Source organism: Euphorbia lathyris, chromosome 1 (genome assembly GCF_963576675.1).
Source record: "Euphorbia lathyris chromosome 1, ddEupLath1.1, whole genome shotgun sequence".
NCBI lineage: Eukaryota > Viridiplantae > Streptophyta > Magnoliopsida > Malpighiales > Euphorbiaceae > Euphorbia > Euphorbia lathyris.
In genome coordinates this window covers 64773419-64790456 of record NC_088910.1, presented here as the reverse complement: position 1 = coordinate 64790456, position 17038 = coordinate 64773419, and positions in this window count along the sequence as shown.

The following is a 17038-nucleotide window of genomic DNA, read 5'->3' as shown; positions in this document are numbered from 1 at the left end:
GGGGACTGGACGTAGGCGGAGAGGCCGAACCAGGATAAGTGATACTGAGTAATTTCTAACTCTCAAATATATATATACATGTGCTTGTGTTGCTTGTAATATTTACTCAGCATATAAACTGTTAGAAGCTAACACTGAGTAAATTGGAGTGCTGAGTTGGAAGCTGACCACATAAGCGTCAATTCCTAACTCTCAAGTAAACCAGTCTTAGTTAGCTACTGACTAAAGCTGTCTTACATTAAGTCCGGCCAAGCTGACCAAAGCTGAGTTAATAAACTCACCAAAATAATTAAGGCAGCAAGATTAATTTGCGAAACAATTGTATTAGTTCCTAACACCCCCCCCCCTTGGAACTAATCACACGGGACCAACAAGTGGTATCAGAGTCTAAGCTCAATACTCAAAGATATAACTATCTTGAGCGGATCCCCATAAATGGCTGAGAATAGCACTCGTTTCCTTCCCAAAAACTAAACAACACAGATACTCCCTGAGGGATTATCTATTAGTAGGCCTCCCCTATTCTTCGGATCCAACTATACATTCTGGAAGAATAGGATGAAGAACTTTATTCAAGCCACAAACATGAGTGCATGGCTTGCAATAGTTCAAGGCCCATACATGCCATATAAAACTGTTGACAATGAGAAAGTTGTTAAGAGTGAAACTGAGTGGTCAGAAGATGACCTTAGAAAACTTCAAAATAATGCTCCGGCTATCAATATGCTTCACTGTGCTTTAGATGCTGCAGAATATAATAAAATATCAGGTTGTGAGTCAGCACAGGAGATATGGAAAAAGCTCGAGGTGACCTATGAAGGTACAAGCAAAGTCAAAGAGTCAAAGGTGAATCAACACATGAGATTGTATGAGCTGTTCGAAATGAATGACAATGAGGACATCTCCAGCATGAATGCTAGATTCACTAATATCATAAATGAGCTAAAAAGACTTGGCAAGAACTTCACTGAAGAAGAACAAGTGAAGAAAATCGTGAGAAGCTTACCCAAGAGCTGGCAAGCTAAGAAAACTGCAGTAGAAGAAGCTCAGGACCTGACTACATACAAGTATGACGAGCTAATCGGATCTCTGCTGACTCATGAGATCTCAATGCAAAACTTTGAAGCTAAAGAGAAAGAAAAGTCAGAAGACAGGAAACAAAAGTCACTTGTCATGAAAGCTGACTCGACCGAAGCTGACTCATCAGACGATGAGGAAATGGCCATGTTTACACTAAAAATGAAGAAGCTGTTTAGGAAGAATGAAAAGAACAGCAGAAGGCCATTCAGAAAAAATGACAGATACAAAGCTGAGTCCAGTGACAAATACAAGAAGGACAGCTCCAAGTCTGTCACATGTTTTGAGTGCCACCAAACTGGGCACATCAAGTCAAACTGCCCAAACCTCAAAAGAGATAAGAAGGGAAACAAGAAAGCAAGGGTAGCAACATGGAGTGACAGTGATGTGTCAACATCATCCGAAGCTGATGCAAATGAAACGGCAAACATATGCTTCATGGCCGATGATGCTGACCACTCTGACCTCTCTGATGAAACTGACCAGGAGGAACACAACCATGAGGTAACATCCTTACTCTTGCTTAGAAATGAGATGGTAAATGCCCTGAGTGATTTATATACGCTAACTAAGAAATGTAACAAGAAAATAAAATCACTCAGCAAGCGGTGTGACGAGATTGAAGAGGTCAAGCTGAGTGACCTCCGATATCTCCTCCAAGACAACTCAGATTTACATAGTAATATGGAAATAATGCATAAGTTTGTCACGGAGGTCCAATCTGAGTCAAAGAAACTAAGAAAGGACGTTACAACCCTACAAAGTCAAATAAAAGGCTCAAATAAAAATAAAACCCATGTTGAGTACCCAAGTACTAGTCAGCATAAACAGTTCACTCAGTGTGACTGTTGCGGGAAAAAGGGGCACACAAGAGATGTGTGTTGGTTTAACAAGCGGTTTGTCCAATGTGACTTCTGCGGAAGAAAATGGCATACCACTAAGGTATGTTGGCACGCTCAGTATAATAATGCAGACCACACTCAGCATCACCCTCAAAGGGTAACATATTGTAACTTCTGTGGTAAACAAGGCCACACTGTAAAAGTATGCCGTCACAAGTTAAAATATGACTTTGCACCTGTTTATGCTAACAAACGAGGACCCAAAAAGAATTGGGTACCTAAAGATGAATAGTCTAAAATGCAGGTAAGCCTGAGATGCGTGGAGAAATCAAAATTATGGTATATAGACAGCGCATGCTCGAGGCACATGACTGGTGATGAAACTCAGTTCATCACACTAGAGCTTAAACGAGGTGGAAGTGTAAGCTTTGGAGACAATAAGTAGGGTAAGATAGTCGGCTCAGGTACTATCGGAGGTAACCCAACTATTGAGTCAGTCTCCTTAGTTAAAGGTCTCAAATACAATCTGCTGAGTGTAGCTCAGCTTTGCAAAAGTGGCAGAAAGGTTGTATTTGATGATGCTAAGTGTCAAATACTCGAGGGAAAAACAAACGAACTGATTTTAACTGCCCCTCGTGTAGACAATGTATACATGCTGAGTTTAGAAAAACAGTTTTCTAAAAACATATGCTTAGTGTCTAAAGAGGATAACTCCTGGCTATGGCATAGAAGACTTGGTCATGTAAGCATGGACCTTCTTGCCAAATTAGCTAGAAAGCAACTAGTTGAAGGATTGCCCAAACTTAAATTTGAAAAAGATCAATTGTGTAAAGCTTCTCAGCAAGGCAAACAAACTAAGAAGTCATTTCAAAGTAAAAATATTGTCTCAACCAAGAGACCATTTGAATTACTACACTTGGATCTTTTCGGACCTATCCAGCCACTCAGCTTGGGAGGTAAGAAATTTTCCTTAGTCATTGTAGACGATTTCTCTCGGTACACTTGGATCATCTTGCTGAGTAACAAGGATGAAACGTTTGAGATGTTTACCACATTGATTAAAAAGCTTGAAATTGACAAAGACCTAAAAGTAGCTCACATTAGAAGCGACAATGGTGGAGAATTCAAAAACCAACAGTTTGATGAATTTTGTGAAACCAGTGGTATTGACCATAATTTCTCTGCTCCTAGAACACCTCAACAAAATGGGGTTGTTGAAAGAAAGAACAAAATAATTGTCGAAATAGCTAGGACTATGCTGAGTGAAAATAGGCTTCCAAAGTATTTCTGGGGTGAAGCTGTCCACACAGCATGCTACATTCTGAATAGGGCTTTAGTTAGACCTATTCTTAAGAAAACCCCATATGAACTTTGGAAAGGATGAAAGCCCAACATTGGCTACTTTCGTGCCTTTGGGTGTAAGTGTTTTATACTCAACACAAAAGATAATCTTGCAAAATTTAATGCTAAAGCTGACGAAGCGATCTTTTTAGGGTACTCAACTAACAGCAAAGCATATAGGGTATATAATAAACGAACTCAGATTGTAGAAGAGTCTGTCCATGTTGAGTTCGATGAAGCTGACCCTGCAGGAAAGACAACTCAGCCCACTGAAGATGAACCAAGCTCAGCTTCTGCTGATCAAAATGAAGCCTCTGAGTCATCTATACAAGGGCTGACCAAAGGTAAGCAAGAGAATGAAATAACATTTGCTGACCAATCTATTCCTGCAGAGATTATAGAAACACATGTTCCAACCAACTCAACATTACCCAAAGAAATAAAAATTCCAAGAGGACACTCGGAGAAGTCCATTCTTGATGCTGCTGACAACAAGCTGATGACAAGAGATCAGCTTAGAAAGTATCTCAGCAATGTTGCCTTCGTCTCAGTACATGAGCCAAAGAATTTTACTGATGCCGAGCACGATGAATATTGGATCAATGCTATGCAAGAAGAGCTTGATCAATTCACAAGAAATGAGGTATGTGATTTAGTACCTAAACCTAGGAACCAAAAGACCATAGGAACTAAGTGGGTCTTTAGAAATAAATTAGATCAACAAGGCAACGTAGTTAGAAATAAAGCCCGACTTGTAGCCCAAGGCTATAGTCAGCAAGAGGGTATTGACTACGGTGAAACCTTCGCACCTGTTGCTAGGCTAGAAGCTATACGTATACTGTGTGCCTATGCCAGTTTTATGAACTTTAAATTATATCAAATGGATGTTAAAAGTGCATTTCTTAATGGCTTTATAAACGAAGAGGTATATGTTAATCAACCTCCTGGCTTTGAAGATCCAAAATTCCCAAACCACATTTATAAACTCAAAAAGGCCTTGTATGGCCTGAAGCAAGCTCCAAGAGCTTGGTATGAGAGGTTGACCAACTTCCTGCTGACCAGGAATTATGTCAGAGGCCAAGCTAACACAACCTTGTTCATTAAGAAAAATGGTAAAAATACCCTACTTTCACAAATTTATGTAGATGACATAATTTTTGGTGCTACTGACGATTCTATGTGTAAAGAATTTAGCAAACAGATGCAAACTGAGTTCGAAATGTCTATGATGGGCGAACTCAACGTCTTCCTTGGACTTCAAATCAAACAAGGTAAGAATGGCATCTTCATAAGTCAGGCTAAGTACGCCAAAGAAATGTTAAAGAAGTTTGATATGGAAGAATGTAAGCCCATATCAACCCCAATGAGTACTGACACGGTCCTTTGTGCTGATGATAAAGGTAAGTCTGTAGACAGCAGGTTATATCGAGGTATGATTGGCTCTCTACTTTATCTTACTGCCAGTAAACCTGATATTCGGTACTCAGTATGTTATTGTGCAAGATATCAAGTTGACCCCAGGGAATCTCACTTAATAGCTGTAAAAAGAATTTTCAGATATTTGCAGAGCTCAGTTAATGCAGGTCTATGGTATCCAAATACAAGTGACTTCACACTGATTGGATATACTGATGCTGACTATGGACGAGACAAGCTAGAACGAAAAAGCACTTCAGGAGGATGTCAATTCCTGGGAAGCTGTCTAGTGTCGTGGTTTAGTAAGAAGCAGTCATCAGTAGCTTTGTCTACAACTGAAGCTGAGTACGTTGCTGCTGGAAGCTGTGTGGCTCAAGTCCTATGGATTAAGCAACAGCTTGAGGATTATGGTGTCAAAACAGAAACAATAGAAGTCAAATGTGACAACAAGAGTGCCATTGACTTATCTACGAATCCAATCCAACACAGCAGGATGAAGCATGTCAGCATAAGACACCACTTCATTAGGGATCATGTACTCAAGGGTGAGATCAAGCTGACCTACGTATCAACGAATGAACAGCTTGCGGATATCTTCACAAAGCCTTTGGCTCGTGAGCAATTCAACATACTGAGGGAAGCTATCGGTATGTCTAATCCTCTTCAATAAATTCTATGTGCTGAATTGAAATGTTGAGTGATTGCCATGCTGAGTGATTTGCGAAAATTTAGTAACTATTGCATGCTGAGTTAAGAATGACATGAATTCACCCTAAGCTGAGTAGACATACATGCTGAGTGATTCTCCCTAAGCTGAGTTACTAAAATCCACCACTATCCTACATAGAACTGACTACTCAAAAATCACAAACGTTTGACATTCTCTATACTGAGTAAATCTCATTTAAAACATTAAATGTTGGCATGCGCATTAATGGCCACCTAGGATAACGTAAGCAATTATGATAAATCCCATGCGCCGAACGTGTCATAAATGACAGAATCCCTGTCGGTTGATAATCTCGAGGGTAAAACGGCTAGTTCAACGTTTAGGATTCATTAGCATCTCTATAAAGTGGAAGTTTTCCCACTTATCACTCTTTACAAACGAAAACCCTTGGCATTCGAATCTCTCTCTCTGAATCTCAAAATCCTTTCAAAAGTTCATAACAATGGCGAAAACCCAAAATCCTTCCGGCGATGGTAACAACATCGACCACAGCAATGAAAACCCTAAGTCACCACCTTAACTAGGTCAGCACGACTTAACTCCAAACAGAAACCCCCAAACCGACCTAGCAACCTCGTCAACAAAGAAGAAGAAGGCTAAGCAGCAAAATGAGAAATTCTTCATCAAAGTATACCCAAGTGTGAAGAATCATGAAGTTCTCAGATGCAGGTGCTTCTCTCTAAGCTTCATAACCCATGAGCAACCCTTTTGTGAATGGATTGCGAAAAACGGATGGGCTGGACTCTTTTCGCTTCCTGGAAAAACCTACCCCAGGCTAGTACGTGAATTCTACTCCAACCTCTATGTTGATGGAAGTGATGCTGACCATCTCGTCACTCACGTTAAAGGTAAAAAGCTCACCATTACTCCTTCCTATCTCGCAACCTTGCTCAATCTTCCAAACACCGGAAAGGAATTCAGGACCACCAAAGAAAAACTGGACCACACAGTTACCTTCTGTAAACCCGAGGGACACAAAGGGGAAATACCCAGCACGTGCATGGGACAAAACCAAAAGATGGCGCACTATATACTGACCAACTTCATCTTCCCGAAGTTCAACTCAGCATCATCCGCTTCAAACTTTGAGCAGTGCTTCATATGGCACATGCTGACCTACAGCCCCCTCAACATGCATGTATTTCTGGTAGGTGCACTCCAACGAAGCACTATCAAGCTCAGGCTGGGTTCCCTTATTTCACGAATTCTCGAAGACCACCAAATTGACGTGACAACTGAAGTAGAAACCATGGGAACTGAAATTACTGCTGCATTATTATTTGGGTTAGTGTACAACCAACCCATCAAACTCAAGAAGGGAGAAGGGGTAGTCGAGGGAGCTCAGGGGGAAGCTGAGCAGGAAGGTCAGGAGGAAGGGGATACTGAGCTACCTCAGGATGAGGATATAGCTGTAGTCGAAACTGCTGTCCGAACTAAGCAGGAAAAGAAATATAAGGCAACCCAGACCAGCTCAAAGGATGTTGATGGTGTCCCTAAGAAAATTCGGGTTGTCTCTAAAGGGAAGAAAATTGATGCTGACCAAGGTAAGTCAGCAGAGAAAAGAAAAGGGAAGATGAGCCTGAGGAGCTAGAAAGTGAAGAAACTCCTCTGAAGAAGAAAAGGAAAAATGATGAGCTGAGTCCAGTTGAAGCTGTTCCTCTTGGATCTGCTGTCCCTGATGATGCTCACTTCATCATAAGTCAAGGGATTGACCTTGAGCAAACTCCAGCTGATCAAGAAGAAGAAGAAGAGGAACAAAGTGACAATGAAGGTCAGCATGAACATAATGAGGATGTTGAGCAACATCAAGAAACTTATGCTAATCAAGAACAAACAGAGCATGCTGACGAAGTTGAAAGTCCAGCTGAACCGAATATGACAAGTGATGCTGAGCTCGTAGAGCAAGAAATAGTCAGGGAAGGTCTCAATGCTGATCTTGGAATTGAATCATCACTTGACTCTATTCCTGCTGACTCACCTCCTCCAAAGGCAAGAAAGCTAAGAAGGCTCAAGAAGAAGGCCAACAAAACTCCCACTATTGATCTCTTGGATGACTCGCCTCCAATGAATGAAATCACGGACCTTACCACCACTCACTTTAAATTCTTCTCATCCTATGCTGAGCCCTCCATACAGGAAAACCAAGCCTCTATTACTCATACCGAGCAACATGCCAAGACTCCAGAAAATCCAAACCAAGCCGAGCAAGAACTCGAGGTCCTAGCTGGTCCAGAAAACATGCAAGCTAAGGAAAACCCTGCTCAACCTGAAGTGCCTCCTCCTGCACCAACTAACGTTCATATTGAGCAGGTAACTATCTCTGCAGATCCACCAATTTCTTCACATCCTGTTTTGCAGAACATTGAGCAGTCAGCTCCTGCTGCTCATCCACATCAAAATTCCGATGCTGACCACACCGGCCCCTCAACTAAAGGGCAGCATCAAACACCTCCTAAATCTGATGGAACTAGAATTCTGGCCCCTGAGGTACATCCAGAGGCACAATTTGCCTATCTTAATGCAACTGAGTCCGGCCGTCGCATCATCGACTCGGCTCAACATCTCCTACAGGAAATAAACACATCTCATGCCGATGCTGCTGGGACTGCAAATGCTGAGTAACAAGAGTTGTCATCTGTCACTCAGCTTCTCAATGAGATCAAGCATCTCAAAGATTTAGTAAGCGTCATGACTTCCGTCCAACTCCAGCAACCCAAGCAAGAATCCTTTGTCAATCTCACTGAGCTAATATTGATGATGGTGAACCACATGAATTCACTCCAAGGACAGATCAATGCTTTACCTACCATCACCACGGGCTATGCCACCTCCGCTGAGTTAGATCACTGTTTTAACAAGCTGTCTTCTGAGCTAACTAGTGCTCATGATCTTCCCTCTTCATCTTCCCAATGTACCATGGACGAAATCAGTGAAGCGGTCCGCCTTCTGAATCTGAGCAAAGAGGAGATGGAAATTGATGTGGTCAAAACCAATACTATCCTTCAGACCACTCAAAGTATACTTCGGCATGCACGTTACACAACTGACCAGTGTGAGATTTACAACAAGGGTGTGCTTAAAATGTACCATCAATCGTATACCCAGTTCATAGAAGCCATATCCTGGCTAACTAAGGCACATGAATACATGCTCAACATGATCAGCGCCACTCTTCGTGCTCCTAGAGCTGTTCTTGATGATGGAGTTCCTATCCTTGATGGCTTATTTGAAAGCACAAAGCGCCTCAAAGCCTATTCTGTAAAGATGACTCGTGCTGCTCTCTATAAAACCTTCATCGCTCCTCAGCCTGATGATGGCAAAACGGGGGAGAAAAGCCAAGTAGATGGAACTCAGCAAGATACAAGGGAAGCTTCAGGAAGTAAGCAGCGGAAAGGCAATGGAAAATTGTATCAAGCTGCCCACAGAAAGTAATAGCTCAGTCAGCCTAGGACTTAGCTTATCTTGTTTTGTGCTTGTGTATTTGTGCCTGAACATATATATTAAGCATCTTTTCATTCAAATTGACTTAGCTGCATGAGATACTTATTAAATATGCTGACTTGTCTAAAAATTGAACAAACACAAATTCTCAGTACTTACTAATCATGTATCAAACTGGGTATACATTGAACTCTTCTGAAAATCGACTTAAGATCACCAAAAGAAGATCTCAGTAAATCTAGGATTAAACTAAGACTGTATACACTTGTCTTCTCTAAGGTTTAGACAATATATGCAACCCTTACGGGGGAGCAAATTTCAGAAGAAAGAAAGGATACTCAATCATGGGGAATTTCAAAACTGAGTTCCAAAACTATGTATTTTGCCAACATCAAAATGGGGGAGTTTGTTGAAACACCTTTCCACAAGATTTTGATTTGACAAAATTAATCCATGATTAAGAGACAATTAAATTTAAGTGCTTTGATTTAATTGTACTAATATGTTTGTTCAATGTTGAGTATAAATGCAAAAATAAGACAGGACAATGTCCACATAAAAACAGCACAAGCTGAGTAAAGGGCAACTCGGTATAAGAATAGAAAAAGTCATCCTTAGAACAACAGCTGAAGAATAAAGTTGGTCAAAGAAGCTGAGTAGAATGGAACTCAGCATGAAAGAAGTAAAGTCTGCTTCAGAACAAAGCTGAGTGAGAAGAACTCAGTGTGAGAATTGGCCGAACAACAAATCATCGGAGTAAAGCTGAGTAATTCACAAGTGTTCCGTTAGCTCAAAGACAAATCCAACAACTGTCTACACCAATAATAGAAATCTCGGAATTATGCAAAAGTTAATTTCGAGAAACATGGGACAACTGAATTTGGCTAAAAGACAAACTGTCATAAGAAGACAACATCTGCAGGAAGAAGACAAATCTGACGTCTGAAGAAATCAGAAGACAGGATTGGCCTGACACCTGAAGCTGACCAGAAGTTGTCTCCCAAAAAAGCCGTTTTGGACTCAACGGACAAATCAATTTCAAATGATTTGTTCCTCACAATTCATCTATAAAAGGGACAAAGATTTCATTTGGAAAATTGCCGATTTACAGAAATTACAAGTGAGAAAGATACAAATTCAAAGCACTCAAAACAAAAGAGAAAGCTTACACCAATATTCTATTCTTTGTGTAAATGCTAGATTGATTATTTGTAATCATCTAAAGTGTTCTTTATCTTAAAAGGAACAAGTGTGTGATCAATTGTAATATTGAGAGTGTACGTGTTGAGTACTTGTTATTTAGTACTTAGTGGTAGAGAAATCTAAGTGCTGGGTTGTAGCATTTAGTAGGAGTTGAGTAGACGAATAGAGGAAGGTACTCTTGCATATTCAACTGCCTGTAATCGGTTTGTGCTCTACCCTTAAAGAGCTCAGTATTGGATTCTGAAAGCCCGGAGGATTCAGGGGACTGGACGTAGGCGGAGAGGCCGAACCAGGATAAGTGATACTGAGTAATTTTTAACTCTCAAATATATATATACATGTGCTTATGTTGCTTGTAATATTTACTCAGCATATAAACTGTTAGAAGCTGACACTGAGTAAATTGGAGTGCTGAGTTGGAAGCTGACCACATAAGCGTCAATTCCTAACTCTCAAGTAAAACAGTCTTAGTTAGCTACTGAGTAAAGCTGTCTTACATTAAGTCCGGCCAAACTGACCAAAGCTGAGTTAATAAACTCACCAAAATAATTAAGTCAGCAAGATTAATTTGCGAAAAAATTGTATTAGTTCCTAACCCCCCCCTTGGAACTAATCACACGGGACCAACAGGGTATACTGGGGCCAGGTCTTGTTTTTTCCATTGGTGGGAGGCCTAACGAGTTGCTTGAAGGCTAATAACTCACGGTGGGTATATAAAGTCAAGGAGGGCGTTAATGGATGGGCGTTGGTCATAGTGAACAGGGATTGCTGGAAATAAAGGTAATGCATCAAGTTACAGGGACCACAAAAACCCGAGCTAGGTTCAAGAAAGTGCCTTAAAAGCACGAAGTACAAAGAAAATAGAGATTTGCCAAAGGGACTAGGAGTGGTGGAGGAGCCTGAACGAGCAATGGGGAGGTTGATTTTGTCATTCTTGTAACAGAAAATAAAGACACGTGCAGGACAGTCGATGAACTAGAACACCTAGGAGAGCACCGAAAAGAGTAGAACAGACCAAGAAATATTCATCGAAGTAAAGAAGACAATGAACTGAGGATGCAAGAGATGACTGGTCAAAGCTCAAAGACTGAATACACAGGCCGCAAGTGAAGAGAAAAGAGGAACCTTGTGGAAAGCTGTTTGTTGGAGATAAAGTTGAGACTGAGAATCTAGAAAGTCTTCTAATGGGAGTAGAGTTGAAATAAGCAAAAGATATATGTTCTATTTAGGATTTCCACTTATCGGTAATTAGAATTTGAATTAAAGAAACTGTCAGGCAATTAGTGCAGCCGTAATGGAATTAAATGAGTTCCTTAAATGAATGAAAATCTCCATGTATTAGCTCACTTCCTAAGCTAATACATGGGGGGGCAATTGTTTCACCCTTAATTTAATTCAAGAGATTGCGGATCAATTAGACAGTTTCAGCAAGAGCTTGGGGGAAACATGTTATTTGTTCTTGAAATATGAAATTGTGCTACCAAAATAAGAGAGAAAGAAAGTAGGAGAAGACGTGGCTTAGTGGAGAAATGAGCAGTTAGGGATCTTCCTGGACTGACGGTTAGATCAACCTTAGAGGTTATAGGTCTTTCTTGAGTTAGACCAGAACTTCCTTATTAGCCGGAGCTTATAGAAAACATGGGGCAGTTATGGATCAAAGATAGTGGGGAATGGCAGTTGGTTGTTCACGAAAAGGAAACGGTATAAGAAGGAAATTTTTGAAAGGAAGAAAGACACACACAAATCAACACACAAAAACCAGACAGCATTCCAAAAATTCTTCAATGGCTGCAACTTAGTTATTTTTACTTTTTCGTTCATCTTTTTATTGTAAGTTCTTAGTTATTCTTGTCAATTACTCAATTTCAAGATTAGTCAATTCAATTCAAGTCTATTTATAATTCTTGGCATTATTTCAATTTAGTTAAGATCAATCTTCTAAATTTAACTACGAACTTTAAGCTTTTTTATGTCCTTTAAGCTTTCACGCAATCGTCTTTGATTAAAAGTTATATTTAACAAACATTCGCACATGAATAAAAAAAAAGGCATTAAACACATATCCACATTCACATATAAGAACATGATTAAGATCCGCAAGATCTTCCCAAAGCTTCTTCAACTTGGTGTACTACATACACACATTCATTGTTCCTTGAACTAGAGAATTAAGTTCTTTCTTTATTTGATAAATCAATGCCCAATTAGATTCACCAAATCGTTGTTCTAATTCAACCCATAGTTCTCTTGTAGTCTTTACATAGAGAAACGATTCCGAAAGATCCTTCGAAATCGATCCAATCAACTAAGACAGAACCATATTATCACATTTCTGATACAATGGAGCACAAAATCAAGTTTTCCTTTTGTAGACAATCCAATCTTGATAACAACCCAAATTATTATTGAATAAGGAATAAGGGAAAATTAATAGAAATAATGGCAAACCATTATTCCTTCTAAAAGAGATATTTATGCATGATTAATGTGGAATTAATGATAATTAATGCAGTGGTGAATATGCAAATAATGAGGAAAAGGAAGGAGTCTCTAGCATTATGCCACGCCACGTGGACCATGGCGAGATACGCCATAACGAGATACGCCCGATGAGAACGAGTAGTGGAGACCCGCCATAGCTCTCAAGGAGAGCGTACATACGCCTTGACGGATCTAAGAATACCAAAAGGCGTCTTTATTACCATCCATGAATGGGAATAAATACAATTAAATAGCAATTAATAGCCAGTAAAGGGGAATAAAGACTTGACTGTTCAAATACTCAAACTCTGAGGGTTTCAAGGATAAATGCTGGGATTAATGGAGAATTGATAGCAATTAAAGATGAGTAATGACATGACTGTTCATCTACATCTCCATAACATCCAAATATCATACATGGGGAAAAAGGATAATTAGAGAAAGAATGAAGGATCCGCCATCAATACTCTTATGGATAAGGATCCACTAATGAATCTCCAGATGGAGTATGAAGCAAGACTCTTAGGTGGCATATCTATGGATTCCTCAACACGCCTCAAAGGGTCAAATGCCTTGGGAGACCCGCCGTCAAACATCGATACGCCCAAGGAACGACCAAGCCGATTCCCAATAAAGGAAGCTAATAACCCATTAATGAGCTAACGGTCATACTTGAATAAGATCAGTAACCGCCATTAATGAGGCATTAATGGAGACTTTCTAGTTACCAAGAGTTACAACTACATGACTATAAATAGCTTGCATCCCAAGCTATTGAGGTACATTTACTGATTCTCTACTTTTGTGCTTACAGTTTATTCTCAGAAATATTACTGACTTTGGCATCGGAGTGTCCCCGGCCGATCCCAACGGCGCCTCACAGGGAAGTGCTCTGATTAAGGATTTTTCCACAAGTTATCAATTGGTGCGGTGAAGGTGGATCTCTAGCAAATAGAAGATCACAAAATCTTGATTGTATAGAGTTTCACAAAGAACAAAACAATGGAGTCAACGGAACAAAAATCTCAATCTCAAACCTTGGCTCAATCAGTACAAACAAATCTATCCAAAGATAGGTTTCTCTATAGATTGGTGGGAAAGAGTTTTCTACATTAAATCTGAAATTTTATGATAAACAAGATAAGTTTCTTCTCCTTTCTTATTCCATTTTTAATTAAAGAAATTTGAGATTCTCCACCCTTATAAAGTGCTATGAATATCATATATGTTATTATGATAAATCTAATAAATTGTGAAAGATAAAGTCATAGACACAAATCTTTCATTAAATCTTGCATGCTTACTATGCCCTCATATTTTTATGCATGACAAGTGTAATATGCCATTATCATTGAATTAGTACAAGATGCATGTATAAGATCCATAATCTTGGAAGTTTATAAAAAATTCATCCATTCAAGGTGATTTTATCACTTAATATTAAGATATCATAAAAGGCTCGTGTAATTACAGATGATTTAGGTCTGATCAGTCTTTTGGATGAACATGCATATAACTATTAGAAGAAATTGTAAAAAATCATATTTGGTTTTTCTTGTACAATTCACCATCTATGTATGGCTTTTCTCATATATAGTACTTTTAATATCAGAAATTCATATTTTTGAATATTGTTTTGTCAAACAGTTATTTCATTCCCTCTTTTACAAGGATGTGTTTATTCATATAAAAACTGTTTATCTGACATTGTTAGAATTTCTTTTACCAATGTAAGAGACTTGAACATATTGAATCTATTTATGATTATCCTGTAATTGTCCCTAACTATTAAGGCCATTATGGGCTGATGAATTACCAAATTGGATAAACGAAACTTTCATGTCCATAACTAACTATAAAATAGTGCAAGTGTCAGTTTCGGATCAGAACATTAATTTATGTAAAGTTCTTGGAATATACATGAGAGTTTTTTAGAGATTGTTTGGATGATGATATCTGAAGGTATGTAAGGGTGAATTTTGAGCAATTTTCCTTACACCCCAAATTGGAGGAGAATCATGGTACATGTCTTTTTCTTCCAAAATTACCCTTTGTATTTTATTTTATCTATACAAATGAAATGATATAAGAGTAATTTTATATATAACTACATTATTAAATCATCACTTACCTTACTTTAATTACACCTCATTCAAATGAGGCTTTAATGATCTCTGAATGTCATTAATGCATGGATGCACAATATTGATTGAAGTAAATAGCAACTATGTAAGATATCTTACCCAATATAGAATGTCATAACTTTTATGATGTTTAAAATAAATATGCTATCTTGGATATTAATGTTCATTGAAATACAAAAGGACATTGTTCTTAAACCATTTTCATTATGGTTATTTATTAAGAATTCATTATGATATTTATGTGCAGTAGTAATCTTTATGGTTATGACCGTTATATGTGGTATTATTAACACAAGCACTATTAAAATTCTATTATGAATTTGTTTGGCATATAACATTTACTTAGTTTTATCCTTTGACTAAGTTCATTCTAGAGTCAGGGACCAACGTAAAGGAATTACTAAGCTGATTCCGTGATGAACTAAAAATTCCATAAAGAGACATTGCATCGTACATGATATTTGCCAACGATGCCAAACAGTCTTTCGCAATGAAGTCTATTCCATGGATCAAGCCATTGATCCCCAAGCACCAAACACTGGCATGAAAAGTAAAGCTCAACCCAGAGAGGTGTACATTCGAAGTCACTTCAGAAAAATTCCTTGACTACGTCATTAGCCAAAAAGGAGTTAGAGCAAACCCAGATAAATAAAAACCCTACGAGGCAAATGGCAAAAAGAGCGCCTAAATAAAAGCCCTACGGGGAGAAAGGGGAAAAGTGAAGGAAAATAGGCAAACGTTTGGCAGCGGAAATATAAAAATTTAAACCTTTTTCCATTAACCCAAGATCCGTTAATCGTTATTTTATATAAAGAGGGATAGAAGGAAATACATTTTGATGTTCTATCTACCGTTGCAATCGAAGTGCCCACAACTCTTACTTCGAGTTCCCGAGCACAAGACAAAAACATAATTCAAAACCAAGTTAGAATTCAACCGTATGAAAGCAATCAAGAATAAATTGCCTCTAATTAATCAATACAAGATCAAGGAATAGAGAAAGAGATTAATAATCAATTGAAACGGAAGGAAGCAGTGAATAATCTCATCCTCAACAAGGGGGTCAAAATTCTTCTCTTCGGTAGACTAGGGCTTAACCGAAATTTACATATAAAGGGGGTATATATACTCTCTTGTATCGAAACCCTAGTTAGATAAAATTAGGTTACTGAATAAGAATTTAATTCGGAATATAATTCTTATTTATTATCTATAATTATATCTAAATATAAAGATAATAATAATAACCTTTTAGGATAATAATAGGAGTAATTTAATCTCATTAAACCTCCTAACTTATTTATCCTTTAATTAATTTAATTCACAATCATAATCTAATTAGGATTGCTTAAAATAAAATTAATTTCTTTATGTATTTTATACATAAACCCCCCTTACTTACTGGGCTTTAGTGGACTCAGTTGGGCTTTCATCAATTAATTAACATCTGTTTCTCTTTTGGGTTCCAAGTCTTATGTGTGACCCATTAGGTTCTTATTGCTTCTAGCTGTATGCAACTATTAAATTAATTTTCTCAGAATTATATTTAATCTTTGCATAATGGAATGAGTACGCGAAATGTGATTAGCAAATCCGAAACATTCCCCCAGAGCTATAAGAAGACAGGTTGATTCTGTCGTTGACCTTTCCGTATTAGTTACAGTATAATTCGATCCTTTATCAACTACATCCTTGAACTGAATCTTATGACTATGGATAATGTCAAGTCACATATAGCGAGACGTTCGTTTTACTTGTACAGGCCGAGTTAACTCCAATTAGATAGGTTAAGTGAATTCTGTATTTCAAGTCTTAAGCTATCACCTTGCAAGGATTTAGAGTCAAGTCTTCCACAAGCGATCCTTGGACGTATCTCCCATTTATCGGGAGTGATAAATGCTCAATCCAATGTATAACTATCCTGCAATTACTTCCTGTGATACCCAACGTCTGCTGTTGAGCGATTTCCACAAGTGCACGGTATACGCTTGTAGTAATAAAAGATATCGATCCCACAGGGAACGTTTTTTAACACAACTTATTTACAATCGGTTAAATTTACTTTTAGGTTTATAATATGAAAAAAAATCGTTTAATCGGTTTTGGTTTTGAAATTGCTAGAATGAGAATTAGGTTAGAGTATGAAAACGTTAGAAAATACTCTGATTTAAGAATGAATTTGCAAGATAGGAACGTTTAGCACTTTTTAGAAAAGTAAACAAATGTATTCGTTTGCATTAAGCAAAGAAAACAACTTTAAACTTTGTACGAATTATAAGGATGAAATAAATGACGGAACCTCTAATTAATTGGCTTTGAATGCGACAAAACCCTTATCCGGGATAATTGCCCTTAACCAAATT